This window comes from Coregonus clupeaformis, chromosome 9 (genome assembly GCF_020615455.1).
Source record: "Coregonus clupeaformis isolate EN_2021a chromosome 9, ASM2061545v1, whole genome shotgun sequence".
Lineage (NCBI taxonomy): Eukaryota > Metazoa > Chordata > Actinopteri > Salmoniformes > Salmonidae > Coregonus > Coregonus clupeaformis.
The window spans coordinates 34,365,553-34,379,639 of record NC_059200.1 but is presented as its reverse complement, the minus strand read 5'-3'; the positions used below and the strand labels follow the sequence as shown (position 1 = coordinate 34,379,639).

General features: G+C 39.7%; 1 protein-coding gene across 1 annotated transcript in view; it reads right to left on the bottom strand.

Moving 5' to 3' along the window:
* LOC121573937 (rho GTPase-activating protein 32-like) overlaps window positions 1–14,087 on the bottom strand; it is a 220,313-nt gene that overhangs the window by 188,236 nt on the left and 17,990 nt on the right. Inside the window, exon 2 of the mRNA XM_045222570.1 lies at window positions 8,406–8,504. The gene's annotated coding sequence lies outside the window, so the exon portion shown is untranslated. The remainder of the gene's footprint in view (window positions 1–8,405; window positions 8,505–14,087) is intronic.

Genomic DNA, 14,087 nt, shown 5'->3' with positions numbered 1-14,087 from the left:
GTCCCAAATTATTGTACAACTTGAAAATAAATATGATCCACTATTTCTAGCGACCCCTTAGCAACAACCACAAGGACGTGACAGCGTTTAAAGAGGAATCAAATAAAGGTAGGCTAAATCAAACAACGTAATGTAATGTAGGGTAGGCCTATCAACGGAAGGGAACTAAACCTAAATTGGCAGTTAAATATGTGTGGTTATTACTTACGGTCGATAGTGGCTAATAATATTTAACATAATAGGAAATTGTAATTAACAGGAAAAGTCTGGGAATATAATTAAAACATTCTAGAGCGCACAAAGGTAAAATGTTGCATGACTGTCATTCTGCTCAGCTTTGCCTTGCATCATGAGTCTCCAAGATTCATCCCTGAAAGTTATAAAGGACGGATAAAAATGTACATTTTAGTCATTTAGCAGACGCTCTTATCCAGAGCGACTTACAGTTAGTGAGTGCATACATTTTCATACTGGCCCCACGTGGGAAACAAACCCACAACCCTGGCGTTGCAAGCGCCATGCTCTACCAACTGAGCTACATGGGACTGTACAGAATGGTTACCTAAAGGAAAAAGGGTCATGCTTTTTCAAATTCAGTTAAGGGGAGGGTTTAGTATTTTTTAAATCTAGTCCAAGGGAGGGTCATGTAATTTGTAATTGATGAAATTTCAATATTTCTCAGTGTTTTAGAATTAGTTGTTTATTAGGAGAAATATATAATACAGTACCGGTCAATGGTTTGGACACACCTACTCATTCAAGGGTTTTTCTTTATTTTTACTATTTTCTACATTGTAGAATAATAGTGAAAACATCAAAACTATGAAATAACACAACCAAAAAAAGTATTAAACAAATCTAAATATATTTTATATTTGAGATTCTTCAAATAGCCACCCTTTGCCTTGATGACAGCTTTGCACACTCTTGGCATTCTCTCAACCAGCTTCATGAGGTAGTCACCTGGAATGCATTTCAATTAACAGGTGTGCCTTGTTAAAAGTTAATTTGTGGAATATCTTTCCTTCTTAATGCGTTTGAGCCAATCAGTTGTGTTGTGACAAGGTAGGGGGATAGCCCTATTTGGTAAAAGACCAAGTCCATACTATGGCAAGAACAGCTCAAGTAAGCAAAGAGAAACGACAGTCCATCTTTACTTTTTTGGATACTACATGATTCCATGTGTTATTTCATAGTTTTGATGTCTTCATTATTATTCTACAATGTAAAAAATAAAGAAAAACCCTTGAATGAGTAGGTATGCTAGGCGTGCAATATGAATTGCGCCTACAGGCTATTTAGTGTGGTCTCAATCAAATGCTCCATACCATATAGGCTATAGGCTACGAAGTGCATGCTCGGAGAAGCACAGAGCAAAGTTATATTTCCAAGATCGCTGCTGGGATGGTGCAAATAAAACTAGGCTGCATTATACACTGCAATGGATATTCCAACCCTGAGCCCCGGCCTGCTCTTGCTGATCAGAAACGTGTTTGTGAGCTGCTTAACCAATGGCTGTGCTGTGTAGGGTTACGGTGGCAGTTCTGGAGGAGTCTAAGGTTTCTTCCGAAAATAATTGTTAATTAGGCCTAGTCAACAAAAAAAAAATCATCCATGCGGACTAGCCTATGTTCTGTTCAGTTTGAGTGCGAAGATGAGGACCGGAGGTCAACTTCAATAGCTTGCTCCTACTATAATTGTATTGATTAAAAACAACTTGTTTCTCTCCCATGGTGTAGTTATCAGAGACAGGTTGCTCAAGCTTATTCATGGTTTCCTCGCGCGTAAAGGTGCTGGAATTATGCCAGAATTGAGTCATGTCTGAATATTTTAATCTGTAGACACTCCTCTGCCACACCTCCATTTATGTGATCTCCACCCCCAAACGAATACCTAGCTGTCACATGCATTTCCCCATGCTTAAGTCCAAGGTCAGATTACACAGAGAAAAGTGTTCCATTTATGGGCGCATAAATCGGGTCTGAATTCCGCCCAAAGTGAATAGAGGTCTAATTGCTATGATTGTTAACCGTGGTATGATTACTATTGAACACTCTAGGCTACGTTATACAAATGACATGTAGCCTAACTGGCATATGACATGTTAAGACAAATGCAGTCTGCATCAGTAAATATAGGATGCTTGTATGTTTTGACAAACAATCAAATCAAAACTGTGCAAGGTTATCTCAGTTAATTTGAAAGAGATAGCCCTACACTGAGTATCTTGAAACCAATGTTGTAGTGACAAATATTCTGAGTTACTATTGAGTTATAATGCACAAAAGTCCAAGCCGAAGTCCAAGGCATCAGTCCTTGAGTCCACATCAAGAAGATAGTGTTAGTCGGGTTGGGTGTCATAACTGATCATTTTCCATAGTTACAGCGTGTAGGTTATATATATATTTTACTGCTGATGTATAAATTGCAGAGTCCAAGTAGTTTAGAGTTAAGAGTCCATGATGGTTGAGTCCAGCAATTGATGACGAGTCCAAATCCAGGCCTACAAAATTGGTGCTAACCATCATCACCGAAACAGTCACGCATCCCTGACTTTAACGGACCAGTCTGTCCGAAAAACTGCAGTCAAGTAACCTTGGCCGCCCCGGTCTGCAGATTCCAATCCAATTACGTGTTGGAGATTAGCAGGCTCACTTAAATCCAGCCACAACCAGACAGTAAAAGCAGGTTGTTTCATATTTTCCATCACAGGGGCCATTTGGGTGATCATTTCCAACATTAGACATAATGGCTAAATTTCAGACTAATTACTGGGAGTTTGTTTTTAGCCTACAGTTACAGAGTAAAGAATATCAGATGGCTTGAAACTACCATTCAGCACCCATGTTCGAGATTCTGAGGAAGCTGCCAGTTATTACCAGTCCATCTAAGAACGATTTACACTCCATCCATACCAAATGTGGGTTTTCCAATGTACTATATAGCCTAACAAGGGAGTGCCTTAACTTATGAATTTCTTCCAGGGGTAGAGGGGGAAATGGTGTTTCTGCTTACAGAAATACCTTAATGTACGATCCAATTAGACTGCCACTGCCTCGATAGTTTCTGGACTTGGAGTTGCGTTTGAAAACAGCCAAGTGGTGTGTAGCGCCTCTGTAAATTGCACCAGTGCTAGCATCCTCGCAGCTTTCTCAAGCCGCTTAGTCACGGCACATAGGGCAGGAACTACAATCTGTTCCCTCGCACAGACACACACGCACAACACAGCACCATTTGCATTTCAGTCAAATTAGGAGCAATAGGAAGAATAATAAGCCCTGGCTGTCAGGCCTGGGACATGGGAAACTTCTCCACTGATGACTCATCGCTCAAATTGCCTCAAATGAGCAGATCCCCTCAGATAAAATCAAATCAAATTTTATTTGTCACATGCGCCGAATACAAAAGGTGTAGAACTTAAAGTGAAATGCTTACTTACAAGCCCTTAACCAACAATGCAGTTAAGAAAAATAAGTAAAAAATAGATCAGTAAAACATTTAAAATTAAAATAAATACAAAATAATTAAAGAGCAGCAATAAAATTACAGTAGCTAGGCTATATACAGGGGGTACCGGTACAGAGTCAATGTGTGGGGGCACAGGTTAGTCGAGGTAATTGAGGTAATATGTACATGTATGTAGAGTTAAAGTGACTATTCATAGATCATAAACAGAGAGTGGCAGCAGCGTAAAAGAGGGGCTGGGTGGGTGGGGGGGAATGCAAATAGTCCGGGTAGCCATTTGATTAGCTGTTCAGGAGTCTTATAAAGCCTTCTGATTGAGTGGATGGACTGGGAGAGGAGTGGGACGAGACCGTCAAACCAGCTCATCCTCCTCAACCTGAGAAGTGCTTCAGGTGGGAGCAGAGCTGAGCAACGTGTCTTTTACTACAGGAGAAAGGGCGAGGGGCCAGCCAGTTCCTCGTCGTTTTTATGAGCACTTCCACCTATGCTACCCTATGGAAATGATGCTTACTCTAATACTGCAGGCAGTATCGAGTGCATTCCTATCATCAAAACAGAGTATTTTGAAAACACACCCAAAAGTGATAGGTAAGGTAGGCTAGTAGATTGAGAGTTTAGTTTATTAGGATCCCCATTATATACTGCACATGCAGCAGCTACTCTTCCTGGGGTCCACATAAAACACACAAATACATGACAAAGCACAGACCATTTAAAATAATAATATATTGGAAAGACTCCAAGAGACAACAAAAATACTATTTACATACTATTCAAATATACACAGAGTGAACAAAACATTAGGAACACCTGCTCTTTCCATGACATAGACCAGCGGTCATCAACCTTTTTGGAGTCAAGATCACTTTCTAAGTCAAAATGCAAGCAGAGATCTACCGCTCAGATATTTTTTTTTAACATGACTTAAACTTAAGCCTATGCAACAACGTATTAAAACAGTTCTGTAGCAATTAGGTTTGTAGCAGGCTATAGGCCCAATACATTATCACTGCATATTGGCTACGCTTGAATTGCCCTGCCAATGTTGTTCTTCTCAGACCATTTTGAAATTAATTTTCAAAATGTTAGGTATATGATCACACTGGTAATATATATTTTGTTGTATTACTTTTGAGGCACAGCTGAGTGAGCATAATAATTAGCTTGTTATTTTACTGGACGGATGGCCATCTGATGGTAAGTCAGAGGAGGGAGAGAGCAGCGGTGAGGCTGCCTCTCACCTGACTCACCCTCCCTCCGCTTTTACTCCCTCCGCTAAGAAAATGGGACACAATCTTCCAGCTGATGGCGAAACTCAAGTCGCACTGCATTATTTCTGCCTCATGCATCAATTCATGTTGATACTCCTATGACCAGAGAAAGTTCAATATTACTCAATATAAAAAAGACAAGCTGCTAATTATAACAACGCAAGCTTATCAACACACTTTGCTAATCTCATGTATTGCAGCACTGGTTGTAGCGTGAGTGGAGGTATAAAAGTGTTAAAGTGTTGACAGTGCTGAATAACAACTTAAACAGCAGACCTATCAGCTTGCTGCTAGCTCTTAGCAAACTGTTGGAAAATATGGTGTTTGATCAAATATAATGCTATTTCTCTGTAAACAAATTGACAGACTTCCAGCATGCTTATAGAGAAGGGCACTCAACTGACAGATGATAGGTTTCAAAGAAATTCATAATAAGAACATTGTGGGAGCTGTACTTTAGCTCAGTTGGTAGAGCATGGCGCTTGCAACGCCAGGGTTGTGGGTTCGATTCCCACGGGGGGCCCAGTATGAAATAAAATTATGCACTCTAACTAAGTCGCTCTGGATAAGAGCATCTGCTAAAACATTTCAGTGCAACCTTTGATATTATTGACCATAACCTGTTGTTGAGAAAACTGTTTTATGGCTTTTCAACCTCTGCCATATCATGAATTCAGAGCTATCTGATAGAATTCAGAGTTTATTTTAATGAAAGCCTCTCTAGTGAACTTGTTCAATGGTCACACCTTCATGCACAACTCCAGTTGAGGTTTAGGTCTAACTAAGAGAATACTTTAAACAAAATACAATGATTTTGGTTTTAGATGTAGTTAAGACCATTTTATTGTTAATTACCCATTCTGACACTGACTAACTCCTTGCTAAGAGTCTCCGTGAGCTCACTGGCTGTAGGTGCTGATGTGTAGAGTGTGCAATCTCCAGCATACATAGTAATTTTAACTTCTTGTAAGACCAGTGGCAAATCATTTGTAAAAAGAGAGAAGAATAATGGCCCAAGGCAACTGCCCTGAGGGATACTGCACTGTACATACAGTATCTGAGGTTAGAGAAGCTTACATTTAAGAACACTGTGGGTTCTATTGGATAAGTAACTCTCCAACCATGTGATGGCAGGTGATGTAGTCATAAGAACTGAGTTTGTTCAATAACAAATTATGATCAATAACATCAAAGGCTGCAATGAAATCTAACAATCAAGCTCCAACTATCATCTTATTATCCATTTATTTTAGCCAATCATCAGTCATCTGAGTCAACGCAGTACAAGTTGAGTGCCATTCCCTTTACGCATGCTGAACGTCGGTAGTTAAATTGTAATTTGAAAAATAGCATTGCCTTTGTTCAAAAAAAATTATCCTTCAGTTTTAGAACAGGCAGCAAACTGATTGGTCAGCTATTAGAGCCAACAAAGGGTGCTTTACTATTTGTAGGTAGTGGAATTACTTATTTAATTTTAAATTTTTAGTCATTTAGCAGACGCTCTTATCCAGTGCGACTTACAGTTAGTTTAGCTTCCTTCCACGCCTGTGGGCTAGAGGTCTTCTCGGGTCCAAAAAGTTGGATCCCATTCCAAAATGGACCCGGGGATTTCCTCCACGGACCCTACCAGAATAATATACTTTTTTTTTTAAATATGGAGACCCGGTCCGAATGGACCCGAGGACAACCACATCCATCCCTTTACAGTTCCGGTCGGGTCCAGACCTGGTCTGACCCGAGTGAGGGAAGCAGCAAAAAATACTATTTTTTAGCTATGTTATTAACTGAAGCTGTTATTGCACATACTGACGGTGGGAGAGAGGAACGAAGAAGCTAGCAGCAGGCGGGGGAGGGGCCGGGCAGTGTGTGTGTATGTGGCTGAGTGGCACGAGGAGGAGGGAGGAGAGAGAGAGTAGCAACCAAGCGGACTCGCACTAGTTACTAACCTCTAGCTGCCAAAGCTAGGTTATTTATCACTGACTACATAGTACCTGTTTTGACTGTATCAAACCGAGAAGAGAAGATGGCTAGTAGGCTGCGCTTTTCCCCTTCCTACACAATAACAACTCCATTCAAAGTATTAAGTAGCAGCCTACCTGTTGGCTCTTGGTCACTGCAGCCTATCCAGCTCATTTAACTTTTAATTAATCTCCTAAATTGCTTGCCACGGCACACACAGAACCAGAGGCTAGTACCACTTTGATGACTTGTGATTGGTCGGTCTCTCTCTCTCTCTCTCTCTCAGCAGTCACATTCCGGTCTATAATTACGCATACCCGAGACCCATGGCAATCAATTTAGATCCAAGGGTCAACTACAGAATTTCGGGTTCAGGTGGATGCTTCAACACCTCTACTGTGGACACTCACTCCTTTAGGCTTTGGGTAAGGACATGGCAAATAGGGGTGGCAATACAGTCTGCTACCATTCGCAATCATTTCCCATCTAGGTTATCTATACCTGGTGGCTTATCATTATTGATGGATAACAATCGTTTTTCCACCTCTTCCACACAAACAAACAAATTCAAAAACAGCAATCATTCTCTTTCATTATTATATCTTCAATACACAAATATGATGGTTCACTGTTCAATGTTGTCATTTCACTTCTCAGTTTGTCCACTTTACCAGTGACGTGGTCATTGAAATTATTGGTTATAGCAAAAGGTTTTATTATATATGACCCATCAACTTCAATGAACGATGGAGATTAATTGTCATTTAAAGTATTTTTCAATTTTTTGTTAAGTTTAGTAAAAAAAATTCTAAATTGACATTATGTCAACCAATCAGCTTAGCAGCCGACTTTATTGGCACTTTTTTGCATCATTTCTTTGAACCATACAATTTTACAATTCATAATTGATCCAGGGGCTCTAACAGATCTCACAGTTATTTTCTTAACAGGTGCATGTTTGTCACCAATTGGCAATTATTATTTTACATCTTCAACATAAGAGAGTCTTTTGAAAACATTTTGTATGATCTCTTGTAAATAACTTTAGGTCCTGCCTTTGGTACTTTGGCTTTCCTGGTTCTTGCCACTACAGCCAATGGGAACAGATATTGCTTTGGAGCAAAGCCCTGCAGCATCAGTGAAGATATGATCAATACTAGTGGATGTCACAGATCCAACACTATTGGTATAGACTAGCTGGTTGAGTGATAACCCTGGTCATGTTACAGGCGTTAGTCACAGTAAGAAGCTTCCTCTTGAGAGGACAACTAGATGATAACCAGTCAATGTTCAGGTCACCAATAAAAACAATTCTGTTAGCATTAGAGACCTTATCTAACATTACATTTACATTTTAGTCATTTAGCAGACGCTCTTGTCCAGAGCGACATTTTTCATACTGGCCCCCCGTGAGCAATCGAACCCACAACCCTGGCGTTGCAAGCGCCATGCTCTACCAACTGAGCTACAGGAGGCCACACATAAGAGTACACTGGGTCAAGCTGGTATGATAGTTCTAAAAAGAGACATAGCAAGTGAGTCTGGTGAAAGGGAGATGGTCTTAAGGAAACGATGGAGAGGTAGAGACTATTTTCCAACGATGTTCACAAGAGACTTGACTTTCTAAACACTTGCCAGACCTTAGGACAAATGCCGTAGCATCATCCTATCCTCATTCAACTCTAAGTGTGTGAGTGATGATATCATTACCTGAAGGTGTTGCTGTCCCACAGTTGACCCTTTAGAAGGGAGTGGGATGGAATCCAAACCAGAGACGGAACGCCTTCAGACAGAGGGATTACTAATATCCTGGCAGATATTAAACGAAGAAAAAAACAAAGAGAACATAAATAAACGACCAATATGGATTTTTTTAGGGCCAATGCCAATACAGTTTTTTGTGGTATCGGCATTAGCCGATATTTGAGGCCAATATTGAATATCATTAAATGTGAAAACGCTGACAATCTAACTACATAACAAAATGGTAATAATTGTATTTGAATGGCACATCTCTTTGATACACTAGCTAAATTAACATGGCATAGTCCTTTTCACAATACAGGTGAATGCAATCTTCTGCATAATGGACAAATGTTGGACAATCCAGGTGTGGAAAGCTCTTAGAGACTTACCCAGAAAGACTCACAGCTGTAATCGCTGCCAATGTTGCTTCTACAAAGTATTGACTCAGGGGTGTGAATACTTATGTAAATTAGATATTTCTGAATTTCATTGTCATTAAATTTGCAAACATTTCTAAAAACATGTTTTCACTTTGTGATTATGGGGTATTGTTTGTAGATGGGTGAGAGAAAAACATATTTAATCCATTTTGAATTCAGGCTGTAACACAACAAAATGCGAAATAAGTCAAGGGGTATGAAAACTTTCTGAAGGCACTGTATATAGTTTGCCTCATATACATTGTCTACTGGTATCATTTTAAATTGAGAACATATAGCTCAACATGTAAACAATGTGGAGTTGAGATATTCTCTGCTTCAGATGACAGATACCCATGAGGCCAGTAATGCCATCATACTCTAGGCCTATGGCTGCATTGGCGATGCATGGCATATGATGAGCTGCAAAATAAATTCACATAGCTGATATACTGAGACAGAGTGACAATCAAATAAAACAGAATGGAGATCTTATAACTAGACAAAAAGGAAATATTCATTTGAGAATACAACACAAACACATTTGTAATATGTGATTAAATCAACATTGACACTAGTTCATTTTGAATAATAGTTTAACAATTAAAACAAGTTGAAACACTTCATATCAAAGAATCAACACGTCATCACTTCAAAATGTACAAATAAGATAAATTGTATGTAAAGATTAGACATCTTAGAGCACGGCGCTGGTAGAGCACGGCGCTTGTAACGCCAAGGTAGTGGGTTCGATCCCCGGGACCACCCATACACAAAAAAAATGTATGCACGCATGACTGTAAGTCGCTTTGGATAAAAGCGTCTGCTAAATGGCTTATTATTATTATTATTAGTCTAAACAACAATAGATAGAGTAGTAACATGTAGGCTATTATTACTGAAGCATCATTTCAGGTGAAAACAACTCCATACCAGTTGTGGCCAACCTCGCTCCACTGATTCCTGATCTACTGGGTGAGCAGACTTCTATTACAGCCCAGCAATAGCACACTTGATTATCAACTCATTAGATTTGATCAGTTGAATCAGGTGTGGTATTGCTGGGCTGAAACAGAACTCTGCACACCCAGCAGACAGAGAGTTGGCCTGCTCCAATTGCAATAGGTTTATACATTGTGTGTGATGTTTAACTGTATATTTAAATACAACATTTGCTAACATAAGTTGGCCTACACATATAACCCATGGCATATAGGATATACCCCTAGTCTCTTGGAACCACTCTTCATATGCAAACAGGCTTTCACAGCTTTCCATATCTGAGGACAGAAAACATCACAAAGACACAGGCTTCATTATACTTCAATTAGAGAGCACTGAATATGATGTTGCTTTTATCGCTCTGTCCTCAAAGTTGACCTTTTAGGGACTGGAACTGGAGAATCTTTTCATAATGTCCTCCCACAAAATTACCTGCCCTATCCAGTAGCCTACACTCTCCCTTTACTGACAGCTGGAGCCGAAATTTCCATGGCTGTTATCTACAAATGCATTTGGAGACTGTTTATAATTTACAATGATTACATCAAGATACAGTTGCTAGGTAATAGGAAGTTAGCTAGCTGATATTTAATTCACTTAGCTAAACAGTGTGTAAAGTTCGCTACCTAGCAGCTCAGTTGAGTTAGCCTACAAAGTGGCCTACTGTAGCCAGCAAGATAGCTAATAATACATTGTATTTTTTTACATTTTAAACATTGCATTTACTTACTTGAGTAGGTTCTCCCACTGCCTCTGTTTTTTGTGTTCTTACAAAAACAAAATAATGGGCAATCTTCACAATATTTTCAGTGGTAGCAAAGCGCAGCCAGCAGCCATGTGGATGAATGGAGAAAAGGAAAAAAGTATGTCCAACTCCAAAAAAAACAGTAAAAGCCGATAAATTAAAACTGTTGCTGGACAAACTGACCGGAAGAAAAAACAAAAACAATGGTAGGCAGGCTATCAGCGCGTCACCCACCACTTTACAATGTGAGCTGGAGGCAGTATGCATTTTGAAAACATACTTCTTGTTTGAAACCTGAATGTTTTACTTAATCTTATAAAGGCATGTCTTACCTTTCTTGAAAATCTGACCATGGAAACATGGAGGCAATTATTTTATAAAGACTTCATAGGCAGCACGTGAGTTTCAAGTTTGGGGAAGCATACAATTTATCCTACAATTTCTACCGATCTGCGTGCCAGTTATGATTTTCATACGTGTATTGTCATGGAACATTTTGATTTCAATAATAACGTTTACCGTTGTTCAAAATCACTGTCACCTGGTTAATCATAAAAACCTTAATCAAGGGCCTCCCGAGTGGCGCAGCGAACTAAGGCACTGCATCGCAGTGTTTGAGGCGTCACTACATACCCGGCAGCCGGCTGTGACCGGGAGAACCATGAGGTGGCGCACTATTGGCCCAGCGTTGTCCGTGTTAATAAAAAAAGGTTAATTAAAATGATACAAATATATAAAAGTTAAATATATATATATATACACATATATATATATATATATATATATATATATATATATATATATCACATACACACATATATATATATATATATACACATATACATATGTGTATACATATGTGTATACATATGTGTATACATATGTGTACACATATACATATGTATATACAAAATGCAACTATTGCAAGAGCACCAGCCTCTGCCATATGGACACATCGATACACTGTGATAGATAAATAGCCTAAATGAGTGCATGGAGCCCAGAGATGGCCAAGCAGCCGTTGCCTATAACTTCCATTGTCAACTAAGTAAAAATATATAAAGCTGACAAATAAAACCAGAAAATATTCAGATGAAAATGTTGGTTCTTTCAATCACATTCATCTCTCAGCCTGTCTGCCTCCCTTTCTATCAGTCTTGATTTGAGCTATCACTAGTGAAGTGCAACATTGTATCAAATCAATCAACTGGATAAGGCCTGAATCTGTCTCTAGCAAACTTGCAACATTGTATCAACTAGCTTATTCTGGGCCCTCAGAGGTTCCTGCACCAGTGAGCTTGGGACATACAGCTGTTTTTGCACAAGGGAAAGGTATTGTATGACGTTTCCACTGGATATATGACCATCATAACATTGTATTTTGCTCTTTCACACCATGGCTTGGTAATTATAGGCATACTATGAGGAACTATTAATGCTATCATTTGCAATGGATGTTACAAAAGCATACTTTGTGAACTTACTGTGTGAGATGAAGAAAAAATTACTGAGAAGCTCAGCTTATTAGTGGTGGATGTGGTGAGTTAAGAAAATCAGAAATCAGACATACCCAAATGGGCATTTTCATACATTTGCCCGCAGCAGGCCAGGTAGGCTACTTCTACGCATGCTCAGTCACGCGCGCTCCCTCAACATTAACAAGACAGAGAAACCAGACCCATGCTCATTGCTCACATGCAGCACTCCAAACAAAAGACAATGAAACAATTTACAAAACTCGTAAATGTTTCTCACAAGTGTGTCAAGTTGTGAATTCCGCAAACAACGTTTCCACTTCGAGAATGAAAACAGTAAATGACTGTACGCCTACAGTGGCTTGCGAAAATATTCACCCCCCTTGGCATTTTTCCGATTTTGTTGCCTTACAAACTGGAATTAAAATTGATTTTTGGGGGGTTTGTATCATTTGATTATCGCAACATGCCTACCACTTTGAAGATGCAAAATATTTTTTGGGGGTGAAAAACAAGAAATAAGACCAAAAAATAAGAAAACTTGAGCGTGCATAACTATTCACCCCCCCAAAGTCAATACTTTGTAGAGCCACCTTTTGCAGCAATTACAGCTGCAAGTATCTTGGGGTATATCTCTATAAACTTGGCACATCTAGCCACTGTGATTTTTGCCCATTCTTCAAGGCAAAACTGCTCCAGCTCCTACAAGTTGGATGGGTTCCGCTGGTGTACAGCAATTTAAGTCATACCACAGATTCTCAATTAGATTGAGGTCTGGGCTTTGACTAGGCCATTCCAAGACATGTTAATGTTTCCCCTTAAACCACTCGAGTGCTGCTTTAGCAGTATGCTTAGGGTCATTGTCCTGCTGGAAGGTGAACCTCCATCCCAGTCTCAAATCTCTGGAAGACTGAAACAGGTTTCTCCTCAAGAATTTCCCTGTATTTAGTGCCATCCATCATTCCTTCAATTCTGACCAGTTTCCCTGTCCCTGCCGATGAAAAACATCCCCACAGCATGATGCTGCCACCACCATGTTTCACTGTGGGGATGGTGTTCTCGGGGTGATGAGAGGTGTTGGGTTTGCGCCAAAAAGCTCAATTTTAGTCTCATCAGACCAGAGATCTTCTTCCATATGTTTGTCGAGTCCATATGTTTGTTGCTTCTTTTTTTCTTAAAGCAATGGCTTTTTTCTGGCCACTCTTCCGTAAAGCCCAGTTCTCTGGAGTGTACAGCTTAAAGTGGTCCTATGGACAGATACTCCAATCTCCGCTGTGGAGCTTTGCAGCTCCTTCAGGGTTATCTTTGGTCTCTTTGTTGCCTCTCTGATTAATGCCCTCCTTGCCTGGTCTGTGAGTTTTGGTGGGCGGCACTCTCTTGGCAGGTTTGTTGTGGTGCCATATTCTTTCAATTTTTTAATAATGGATTTAAAATGGTGCTCTGTGGGATGTTCAATGTTTCTGATATTTTTTTATAACCCAACCCTGATCTGTACTTCTCCACAACTTTGTCCCTGACCTGTTTGGAGAGCTCCTTGGTCTTCATGGTGCCGCTTGCTTAGTAGTGCCCGTTGCTTAGTGGTGTTGCAGACTCTGGGGCCTTTCAGAACAGGTGTATATACAGTGGGGGAAAAAAGTATTTAGTCAGCCACCAATTGTGCAAGTTCTCCCACTTAAAAAGACGAGAGGCCTGTAATTTTCATCATAGGTACACGTCAACTATGACAGACAAAATGAGAAAAAAAAATCCTGAAAATCACATTGTAGGATTTTTAATGAATTTATTTGCAAATTATGGTGGAAAACAATTATTTGGTCAATAACAAAAGTTACTCAATACTTTGTTATATACCCTTTGTTGGCAATGACACAGGTCAAATGTTTTCTGTAAGTCTTCACAAGGTTTTCACACACTGTTGCTGGTATTTTGGCCCATTCCTCCATGCAGATCTCCTCTAGAGCAGTGATGTTTTGGGGCTGTCGCTGGGCAATACGGACTTTCAACT